A 12,100-nucleotide genomic window follows, 5' to 3' on the forward strand; every position below is an offset into this window, starting at 1 on the left:
CACAAAAGTTGAGGATTTGATCATAGATAAGTTCAAGTGGTTTTGGATCTTATATGGGCCCTAAGACATACCCAATCTCTTAAAGAGGCAGAAAAAATGCAACCCTTTTTTTTTTTTTATATATAACCATTGGGAACATCATTTATATATATTTCACAGACTATTAGGCATTGGTCGGTTCAAAGAAGAGACCTAATAATTTTGTCCATTTGTCATCAAATGATCATTTTGGAATCAAGCTTTCCACAAATTGGGAATTGTGTGAAGATTTGTACTGAAAAACAATGGGCCAAGGCTGAAGCCGGTGACCCATTACATGGTTGAAGCCCATTTTTATTGCCTGAATATTCTCTGTGGAAACAACAAAAATCCATCCGACAGCCACGGAATCTCAGATGCCTATTGATTGTATCTCAAAATTAGTCGTACATAAATCAGCTGTTTAGAGCACCTCGTTAGGAATCAGTTCAGCTATGGCTTTCCAATACTGTTTATCAGCTTCTTTATGGAACTTCTCTTGATTCCCCAGCTTCTTTAAAAGCTCAAGTCGGACCAACAAATTAAAGTTTTGGATCTGTAAATCAAACTTCGCCATTCACGCAGGGCAAAGCCCGCCTCATGCATTTCATTTGGAGGAGGAAGCACCGGGCCATCAGAGATGAATATTCCGGTGGAATCTTCTCCGAGATCATATGGATTTCCATTGCCGTTTGAAACTGGAATGGTAGAGGATCCGAAAGTTGGGTGCGGATCCGACCCGAATCCATAGGGATCGGGACTGTGGACGGATTGAGGAAAGTGCTCAACTGTCACTTCATCGTACTCTCCCGGAAATCCCCCGGCTGATTGGTACGGTGGCGCGTATCCACCGTAACTGCCGTCATCAAACGATGGAGGAGCCGTTCTGACATGTTCATCCATGGTAGATACATCGAAGATGCTGATTTCCCCGTATTCTTTTCTTGATTTTCCGGTGATCCTTCGCACCAGGCTCTCTTCTGGGTTGTTGTGGTAGCAAGAAAATGAAGTCACCCGAAGACTCATGTCATTGGCTTCCATGGAGATTATTATAATAACCGGACAGTAATGGGTTTTGATTGGAAATCAGTCTCGTACTTGTATTCATTTATACAAACCCCTCTCGCATTTGGGTGCGCCCCAACTGTTCGACAGAATTTCGGAGTCATTGTAAGTGCAATCCAAACTTCATATTTTGTTCACATATGTCATAGCTCAACTTTATACCCCAATCATGTATATCTGTTACAGTTTTAAGGCTTCATCAATGTTTTTTTTTTTGGGGATCAAACTTGGAGGTGTGGCAGTATACTCCTTTTATTTTGTGGAAATCTTGTTTCTTTCCTCTAGTCTTTATTGTTTGATTGAGATCTCCCATGATATTTTCCAAAGGATGATTTTTCTGAGTAGAATGACTTTTATCCTTTTCTTCATTTGGCTCTGTTTCTGTTCTGCAATTCTGCATATCATTAGTCAGAGGTGTTGGAACAGTTGTTTCAACAACTCTTGGACTTTTGTCATCATCAGTGGTTATTGTTGGAGTTACATCATCAATGATCACACTGTTTGATGAATAGCCTGGGGATGCTCCTTGGTCATGAAAATTTATGTGTCCCATACGTTGGTGCCATAATTGTGTTTGACTGATGGTTGTCTGTAAACCGGATAGATCACTATCCCATGTGTAGCATTTGTTTGTAGACCTTTTTCCCATCATGACACAATCATGATTCTGATTAAACACATTGCAACTGTCACTAGAGAACTCTACTTTGAGTTCATCTTCACAAAGCTGACTTATGCTGATTAGATTTGCTTTTAGGCTTTGTACTAAAAGGACTTTTGACAACTTAGGCAGCCCATGGACATTCAAGGTACCATTTGCAATAATTTGTCCTTTTCCACCGTCTCCAAAAGTGACATGCCCTTCATTTTTGTACTGGATGTTCTCAAGATTTTTTGAATTTCCAGTCATATGCCTTGAACATCCGCTGTCAAAGTACCATATATCTTGCTCTTTGTTTGTTTTGGAGGTATATGCAACATTTTGGTCTTTTCTTACCCAGATTTTCTTACTATTATTTCTGTTCTGTGTTGGCCATACTCTGTTGTTTTGTCTGTAGTAAAGATCATTCTGTCTCTTGTAGCAGTGAGCTTTGATGTGTCCTAGTTTGTGGCAATAGTAGCACCTTATTCTTCTTCGGTGTCGGAAGTGCTGTTGTGACACTTCCTGTGTCTCGGTTTGATGATTCTCACTAGTGTCTGTGCTTGGAGTCCTGGGTCTTTCGGTAAGCTCCTTGATTTCTTGTAGTAGTTTAACTTCTTTGTTTTTGAAGTCTAATAGTTCGTTTTGAGCTTCTTTGTATTGTTTCTCTATTCGTTCTTTTTCATTCTTCAAATAGTGATTATCTTCCATGAGTTCCAAATTTTTCTTGATTATTTGCTCCCACTTAGCATTTAGTTGAGTGTATGCCTCTAGTAACTCTTGCATGTCATCGCTATTGTTGCTTTCATGGCTAGCGGTGAAGGCTACGAAATTTGTGTTGCTATCATCTTCTTCACTATCTGAGTCATCACTTAGGGTTGTTATATATGTTTTATTTTTCCTTTTCAAGTATGTGGCACATTCTGATTGGATGTGTCCAAAACCTTTGCATTCATAGCACTGTATTCCTTCTGTATTTGAACTGTCTCTTCTTTTTGAAATAGATTAATTTTGTCCAGTTGGGAAGTCCCCTTGATTGATTGAAGCACTTTTGTTTCTAAATTTGTTGAATTGTTTGAGAACTCTGTTGAAATTCTTTGTTAGGAGAGTGATTGATTGTTCTATGGTTTCAGTATCAATTTCTGGACTTCCTTTCTGCTTTGATTGGAACGCAATTCCTTTGTCATTATCTTTTCCTTTTTGCAGTATCTCAAGCTCATATGTTTGAAGATTTCCCATTAGATCACTCAGTTTGTAGGTGTTTAGATCTTTATGTTCTTGAATAGCGGTGACTTTCATTTGGAATCTTCCGGGTAGTGAGCGTAGTACCTTTTTGACGATCCTATGTTCGGGTATAGGTTCGCCTAAGTTGAATGCATCTCCGGATATACTTAAAACTCTGGCACTGAATTGGGTGATGCTTTCTTCCTCTTCCATTTTCAGGTTTTCAAATTCAGTTTGTATCATCTGAAGCTTAGATTGTCTTACAGTTGTGTTTCCCTCATGATGATCGCACAATATACTCCACGCAATTTTGGCTATGCGAGTGGAGGCAATCAGTTTGAAGGTATCTTCGCTCACAGCTCCATAGATTGCATTCATTGCCTTCGAGTTGAAGTTATATTCTGTTTTTTCTTCTTCACTCCAGTCAATTTTAGGTTTTATGTTCCCTTTATCATCAACTGGATTTTTCCATTCGTTTTCTATAGCATTCCAAACACCTTCTCCTTGTGTCAAGATGTATATTTGCATTCTGGCTTTCCAGTAGGAAAAATTCGTGCCAATGAGGGCAGGTGGCCTAGTGCTTGACAGTCCTTCTCTGGGAAACTCCATTAGGATCCTGCTAATAACTTAAGCAGTTTGGCTCTGATACCAATTGAAAATTTGTAAAGCGCAGCACCGAAACTGAAGTTGTAACACAAATAATTTGTAACGCAGTTCCGGCAAACAACCCTAATCTGCGAGGCACTTCTCAATTTGAGAACTTGCCTAAATCCACTAAAAGCTCAATATTTAAAGTACACTGTTTGGAACCTGAGATTACACAATAGAATGATCTTTCCTACCAAACTATTGAAACCTAAACACATGTACTACTTTCTAGGGGAATTTAGTATCCTATTCTCAAAAACTCTCGTACCTCACAAGATTAATGTTGAATGCTTGAATTCTACAAGAAAGGACAACCCCTATTTATAATAGTTATTCCTAACAAATTCGTGAATAATAAAGCTATTCCTAATCAGACTAAAACTAAAAACTTCAATAACACTTCCTTTTAGAACTAGTACTCTTCAATAACTACTCCTCTTAGGCTTGGTATTCCTTTATAGATTTGGAATTCCTTTTGCACATAACTTTGACAAAACACTTTGAGTCAACACTTTCTTTTCTTGTTCGATTGTTGACACTAACCTTTCTTCTTTACAGGCCCTTACGACTCCGACTCCACCAATTCCGACGAGGCTGCCGCTCCGACTCCAGAGATGGTCGACAGAGCTGAAAAGATGAGGCGCCGACTGACTCAACGCGCCACCGGCGCTGCTGCTGCCTCTTCCTCCCAACCGTCACCGGCTCCAAGGTCAACTCCTCTACCACCACGTACCGTGGTCGACTTGACGCCATCGCCTGTCATCTCGCCTACTCGACAGCCGCCTCCTCCGCCATCTGAGAGTCCAAGCAACAAGCGGCCAGTCGAGCAGTCGGATGCGCCGGCTCCAAAGAGGATCCGGTTGAGTCACGAGGTGGACGAGGATGCCCAGATCTGGCAAGGCACCTCTTCCGTCCACTCTTCGGCTGAACATGTCCTTCTTCCTAAGGACATGGAGGCGACTCGCGCCATGCCGGACGAGTACATCATCGAGGCCTCTCTTCGCCAATCCTACCGCGTGATTATTTCCGACCTACCCTTTTTTTAGCTCTTTTTCTTCTCGTTATCTGACTTCCTGTCACTTTGCAGAACCTCACTTTCCAGATGGAAATGCATAGGCGACTGAGGGACTATAAGAACGGGCTGCAGTCTCTGGCCCTTCGGGTGCACCAAACTGAGGAGGCTTTCTTGGCAGAGCAGGCTAAGCATGCCAAGTCGGTGGAGGTGCACACCGCCGAGATGCTAAGGGTCACCCGCCAGTGGGAGGAGGAGCGGGACAAGGTCGCGACTATCGCTGCGACTTCGGTGGATGACTACAAGAAGTCGGCGGCCTTCGAGGTGGACGTGAAGGCGGCGGTGGCAGCTCGACAGAAGGAGATCGCCCAGGAGTGGCTGGCGACACCGGAGGGGGGGTGACTATCTCCTGGATCTGGGCGAGCGTGACTATCGCCTTGGTTTCCGTGAAGCTCAGTCGGAGACTTATGCCGCTCTGCTGGCTCGTGATTCTGCCTTCACTCCTGAGAGCTGGGGCCTCAAACCACTGCTGGACCTCCTTCCGGCGACTGATCAGCCCGCATCGACTATGGATCCGGCCGCTCTCCCCGTGGTGAAGTCCGCAGTTCCGACAGCTTTCCCGGTGGCGGAGCCCACAGAGCTTGCAGAGCCGCCTCTTCAGGCGGAAGACTCCTCACTCGTTCCTCCAGCTGGACCAACGGCAGGAGGGCAAGTTGAGAGGGTCAACGTCGACACTCCCCCCCCCCCCAAGTAGCTTAGGGCTAGTCTTTTTTAGATAGCCTTCTTTTGTATGGGCTGGCCTCCCTCTCGGGCCTTTATTATTAATGAAATCTTCCTTTGATCCCTTTGATTGTCTTCATCTCTTTTCCGTTCTTGAATTTTCTTAAAATAATTTAAGGCCTCGGGCTCCTTCATTTTGTTGGACTTTCTTAGTCAAGGATTTGGTCTCGCCGAGTCCATTGGTCAAGGCGACTTCTCTATGCCTTCTTCACGGAAACGACTAAGGGTTTGGGCCCTTGTTTCCTATCTCCCTCGCCGAGTCCCTCAGTCGAGACGACTCCTTAGGCTTTTTCTACACGGAAACGACTAAGGGTTTGGGCCCTTGTTTCCTATCTCCCTCGCCGAGTCCCTCAGTCGAGGTGACTCCTTAGGCTTTTTCTTTACGTAGAAACAGTTAAGGGTCAGTGCCCCGTTGTTTCTTGATATACTCGCCGAGTCCCTCAGTCAAGGCGACTCCTCTTGGCTTTTTCTCGGAAACGACTAAGGGTCTGGGACCTTGTTTCCTATCTCTCTTGCTGAGTCCCTCGGTCGAGGCGACTCCTTAGGCTTTTTCTTTACTTAGAAACAGTTAAGGGTCAGCGCCCCGTTGTTTCTTGATATACTCGCCGAGTCCCTCAGTCGAGACGACTCCTTAGGCTTTTTCTTCACGGAAACGACTAAGGGTTTGGGTCCTTGTTTCCTATCTCCCTCGCCGAGTCCCTCAGTCAAGGCGACTCCTCTCGGCTTTTTCTCGGAAACGACTAAGGGTCTGGGCCCTTGTTTCCTATCTCTCTTGCCGAGTCCCTCAGTCGAGGCGATTCCTTAGGCTTTTTCTTTACTTAGAAACAGTTAAGGGTCAGTGCCCCATTTTTTCTTGATATACTCGCCGAGTCCCTCAGTCGAGGCGACTCCTCTTAGCTTTTTCTCGGAAACGACTAAGGGTCTGGGCCCTTGTTTCCTATCTCTCTTGCCGAGTCCCTCAGTCGAGGCGACTCCTTAGGCTTTTCCTTTACTTAGAAACAGTTAAGGGTCAGTGCCCCGTTGTTTCTTGATATACTCGCCGAGCCCCTCAGTCGAGGCGACTCCTCTTGGCTTTTTCTCGGAAACGACTAAGGGTCTGGGCCCTTGTTTCCTATCTCTCTTGCCGAGTCCCTCGGTCGAGGCGACTCCTTAGGATTTTTCTTCACTTAGAAACAGTTAAGGGTCAGTGCCCCGTTGTTTCTTGATATACTCGCCGAGTCCCTCAGTCGAGACGACTCCTTAGGCTTTTTCTTCACGGAAACGACTAAGGGTTTGGGCCCTTGTTTCCTATCTCCCTCGCCGAGTCCCTTAGTCGAGGCGACTCCTTAGGCTTTTTCTTTACTTAGAAACAGTTAAGGGTCAGTGCCCCGTTGTTTCTTGATATACTCGCTGAGTCCCTCAGTCGAGGCGACTCCTCTCGGCTTTTTCTCGGAAACGACTAAGGGTCTGGGCCCTTGTTTCCTATCTCTCTTGCCGAGTCCCTCAGTCGAGGCGATTCCTTAGGCTTTTTCTTTACTTAGAAACTGTTAAGGGTCAGTGCCCCGTTTTTTCTTGATATACTTGTCGAGTCCCTCAGTTGAGGCGACTCCTCTTAGCTTTTTCTCGGAAACGACTAAGGGTCTGGGCCCTTGTTTCCTATCTCTCTTGCCGAGTCCCTCAGTCGAGGCGACTCCTTAGGCTTTTCCTTTACTTAGAAACAGTTAAGGGTCAGTGCCCCGTTGTTTCTTGATATACTCGCCGAGCCCAAGCGGAATTTGGCCATAATTCGTGCTCTTTTTATTCAAGTTTTGAAAATTAGGCGCGCGTACATGGCTAACCTCTTTCTACTGATAGAATTTCTTCAAATGGATGACGTTCCAGATCCGGTCCACGGGCTTGCCCTCCAAAGTTTCAAGCTTGTAGGTGCCGGCTTGGATCACCGCGGCAATACGGTACGGTCCTTCCCATTTGACTGCGAACTTGCCCTCCTCCGTGGGTTGACTCGCCTGCCGGTCTCGTAACACGAGATCTCCGACTTTGATGGTCCGTGGGCGGATCCTTCGATCTCGATACCTTTTCACGGCTTGTTGGTATTCAACCATCCGGGCACCCGCGGCTTCCCTTCTTTCTTCTAGGAAATTCTTCTCAATTCGAAGGCTCACTTCGTTCTCTTCATCGGAGTAATTACGGACTCGATGAGTGGGATCTACAACTTCTATCGGAACTTTGGCCTCGAAGCCATATGCTAGGGAAAACGGGCTCTCGCCGGTCGCTCGTCGTTGCGTAGTGCGATAGGCCCATAGGACTCGGTCAAGCTCATCCGCCCAATTCCCTCCGATGTCCTCTAATTTCTTTCGGATCCCGTCCACTATGGTCCGATTCGCGTTTTCGACTTGTCCGTTGGCCTGGGGGTATGCCACGGATGCCTGGGGGTATGCCACGGAGACCTTGGTGTGACGGATGTTGTGTCGGCGACAAAAGCCGGCGAACGCTTGACAGTCGAACTGTCGACCATTATCGCTAACGATATGCTCGGGCAGGCCAAAACGGCAAATCACCTTCTTCCATAGGAAGCGTCGACATTGATATTCGGTGATGGTGGCTAGCGGCTCGGCCTCGATCCAGTTGGTGAAGTAATCGATGGCCACCACGCAAAACTTTAAGCTTCCCGGGGCGACGAGCAATGGTCCCAACAGGTCGATTCCCCATTTAGCGAAAGGGATGGCCGTGGTGACCGGGGTGTAAAAGGTGGCTGGCCGCGTGTCCTTCCTGGCGAAGGCTTGGCACACGCCACACTTCGCTATCCACTCGATGCAATCCCGCATCATGGTCGGCCAGTAATATCCTTGGACGACTAGTTTTCAGGCGAGTGTGTAGGCACCCTAGTGGGCGGCGCAGATGCCTCTATGGGTTTCGTCCATTATCCTCTCGGCCTCGGGTCTGAGCAGACATTTCAAAAGAGGACCCCCGAATGACCGCTTGTATAGCTGTCCATCGAGGATTTGGAAAGAAGGGGCCTTCCGTCGAACCTTAGCGGCGACTCCTGGGTCTTCGGGTAACTCGCCTGTTTCTTTAAACCGTCGGATGTCTTCGATCCAAAACATCTCGGGATTCTTTTCCCGATCCCATTCTGCGCGGGTCACCTGTTGGACTTCCAACGGCGTCTCCTCGATACTCGGCCGACTCAGCTCTTCCTTCTGACAAATATTAACGAGGTGATCCGGCACTCCTTCCAATGCGATCTTGGACAGTATGTCGGCTTCCACGTTGTCTGCCCGAGAGATATATTCTATTTCGTAGGCCCTGAACTCTTTTAGCATCTCCACTGCCTTTTCTTTGTAAAGGGTCATCCGGGCGTTCCTAGCCTCACACGTGCCGGAGATCTACCCAACTACTAATCTAGAGTCAGTTTTGATCCGCAATCGTTTGACTCCCAGTGCCTTGACGAGTCGAAGACCATTTAGCACTGCCTCATATTCGGCCTCGTTGTTGGATGTTGGGAACAAATAGCTCAGGGCGTAATACAGTCGGAATCCTTCTGGAGTGATTAGCATAACCCCACCCCCGCAATGTTGTCGACTGGCGGCTCCATCCGCGTGCATCTCCCACCATTCGCCGAAGTCATCATCCAAAGTGTGTACCTTTTCTTCTTCACTTGCTGTGCATTCGACCAAGAAGTCAGCCAAGGCTTGGCCTTTTATGGAAGGCCGTGGCTGATACTCGATCCCTTACTGGGTTAATTCCACGGCCCACTTCACCGGGCGACTGGACGACGAGGGGTTCCGCAAGACGCTCCCCAAAGGTTGATCAGTCAGCACTCGAACAGTGTGGGCTTGGAAATAAGGCGCTAACTTGCGCACGGTGATCACCAGCGCATAGACTATCTTTTCTAAGGCCGTGTACCGTGTCTCGGCGGCTCACATAATATACCGGGTGCTGTGTATGTTCCTCTTCTCGGACCAGCACAGAGCTCACCGCCTTCTGGGAAGCGGCCAAGTATAAAAACAGAGGCTCACCCACCTTGGGGGTGGACAGTACGGGAGGCGTAGAAAGGTACCGCTTCAATTCCTCGAACGACTGCTGGCACTCGGCCTTCCAGCGAAGCCTTCCTTCTTCTTCATGGCTTCGAAGAAGGGTGTAGGTTTATCCGCCGCCTTGCTCAAGAAGCGACTAAGGGCAGCCACTCGGCCAGTTAGCCGCTGCAAGTCTTTGACGGTACTGGGAGGCTGCATGTCGATGATAGCTTGAACCTTCTCGGGGTTAGGCTCAATGCCTCGTTTAGTGACCATATATCCCAAGAACTTTCCGCCTTGCACTGCAAAGGCACATTTCTTAGGATTCAGTCGGAGATTATACCTTATCATTACTTGGAAGCATTCGGTCAGATCCCTCGCATGCTCGCCCTCTTCTTGGCTCTTGACGAGCATGTCGTCTACGTACGCGGCCATGGATTTTCCCAGCAGATCTTGGAACAGCCGGGCCACCATCTGGGTATAAGTAGCTCCGGCATTCTTAAGTCCGAAGGGCATAACTCGATAACAATACACTCCGTCCAGTGTCAGAAATGCGGTCTTTTCCTCATCTGCCGGGTGCATGAAAATTTGATGGTACCCTCTGAAGGCATCCATAAAGCTTATCAGGGCCGACCCGGCGGTTTCGTCGACTAGTTGATCAATCCGAGGCAAGGGAAACGAATCCTTCGGGCAAGCCTTGTTGAGGTCGGTGTAATCAACGCACATCCGCCAAGTCGGGGGCTTGGGTACGAGAACTACGTTTGCCAACCATTCGGGGTATTTAACCTCTCGAATGTGGCCCGCAGCCAGCAGCGTGCTCACCTCCTTCTTCACAAACTCCCTCCGATCATTGGCGAGATATCGCTTTTTCTGCACAACCGGCCGATGGCCAGGATCTACGGCGAGTCGATGAGCAATGATGGATCGGTCGACACCAGGCATGTCCTCCGGACCCCAGGCAAAAACCAGCCGGTGCTCTCGGAGCACTCTAATGACCCCTTCTCGTACTTCCTCAAGGAGGCCGACTCCAATTCTGACCCGCCTATCCGGCTGATCGGGATCGATCTCGACTTCTTCCAATTCCACCGCCGGCTCAGGGCGAGGTATCATCATCTTCTTTGGGGGTCTTTCCGTGATCTCATGGACTTGCATCTCACGCTTGCCCATTCCTCTACAGGCTTGTAGGTAACAGTCGCGGGCGACTCTCCTGTCGCAACGCACCGTCCCTATCCCATTGGGCGTGCGGAACTTCAAGCAAAGGTGCTCGATGGAAATTAGTGCTCCCAAATCCTCCAGACCCGGTCGGCCAAGTATAGCATTGTGTGAGCAGACTAAGTTCACCACGATAAATTTCATGCTGAGCTTCTGTACGTCGGGATAACTGCCAATCTCGACAGGTAGGGTGATGGACCCCTCTGCCTCCACCGAGTCCCCTGTGAAACCGGCGAGTGGAGTCTTGACGGGGCTAAGCTGTTCTCGGGTCAATCCCATTTTGGTGAAAGTTTCGAGGTAAAGCACGTTGACGCTGCTTCCGGTGTCGACCAGGATTCGCCGAACAACCACTCCGTTCACATCCATCACTATAACCAATGCGTCCCGATGCGGTGTCTCTCCCGCGGGTAGATCTTTGTCAGTGAACGTGATCGGTTCTCGGCACGCTTTCTTCGAGCTCTCTTCACGCCCGTATATCGTCCCGACGTATACCTGTCGAGCCCAGGCCTTTCTGGTATTCGCCGAGTCGCCACCCTCGGGCCTGCCGACTATCATGTTAATAACTGGCTTTTGACGCCACTGGGCTTTGTCCTCTTCAGAAGCCGACTGCTTGCCCCGGCTGCTCTCCGCGGCGGCGGTGAGATCCCCGTCTCCCCGAGTAGCCGACTTCCTCCTCCACTAATTAGGAGGCGGGGTCCCTTGCTGGATGATACCTTCCATGATCTTCTTCAAATAAAAGGACTCTTCCGTGCTGTGAGTGTAAGACTTGTGGTAACGACAGTATTTAGAGGTCTTACCTGCCTCATCGCTTATCGCGTGGTCGTCAGTCGGCGGAGGCGGGGGAGGAGCGACTGCTTGTATCTCATGTACTGGCCGTTCGGGGATCGGCCGGTAAGGGTGTGCGACGGGCTTGTCGTATGGTCGTCTAACCTCTGGTCGCCGGGTTGCTTTTGGGCGCCTTTCCTTCGTTTCGGCTCGCGTTCTCTTCCCGCCGGCCCCAACCTAGCGTTGTCGTTTGTGCTTCATGGCTTGCTCCTTGTTGGCCATGTGTATGGCTTCCGCGTATGTGGCCGGGCGGTTATCCCTCAGGTCTCGGTATAGCTGACCGGACCGTAAAGATTCGATGAAGAAGGTGAGCGCAGTCTGATCCTCGACCTCCTCAATAGATTGGATTTCTTTCTGCCAGCGAGCTAGATAGGTTTTCAGAGATTCGCCTTCCTCTTGGTGAACGTCTCCCAGGTGAGTCAGGTCCTTCTGAGGCTTGATGTTGGCCGCGTAGTGGCTCATGAAGCGGTCGGCCAATTCTTCTAAACTATGGATCGACTTGGAAAGCAGCGCCACTAACCACCTTTGTGCTGAACCTTTCAGCGTGGGCAAGAAGGCGCGACACATCACCGGGTCTCGCACTCCCAAGACCTGCATTTTGGCTTGATAGCTAAGCAGATGTTCGCGCGGGTCTCCGGATCCGTAGAAGGTGGCTTGTTCTGGAAATTTAAATTCGCCGGGCAC

The sequence above is a fragment of the Ipomoea nil genome, unplaced genomic scaffold (assembly GCF_001879475.1).
Source record: "Ipomoea nil cultivar Tokyo-kokei standard unplaced genomic scaffold, Asagao_1.1 scaffold2694, whole genome shotgun sequence".
Taxonomy (NCBI): Eukaryota; Viridiplantae; Streptophyta; class Magnoliopsida; order Solanales; family Convolvulaceae; genus Ipomoea; species Ipomoea nil.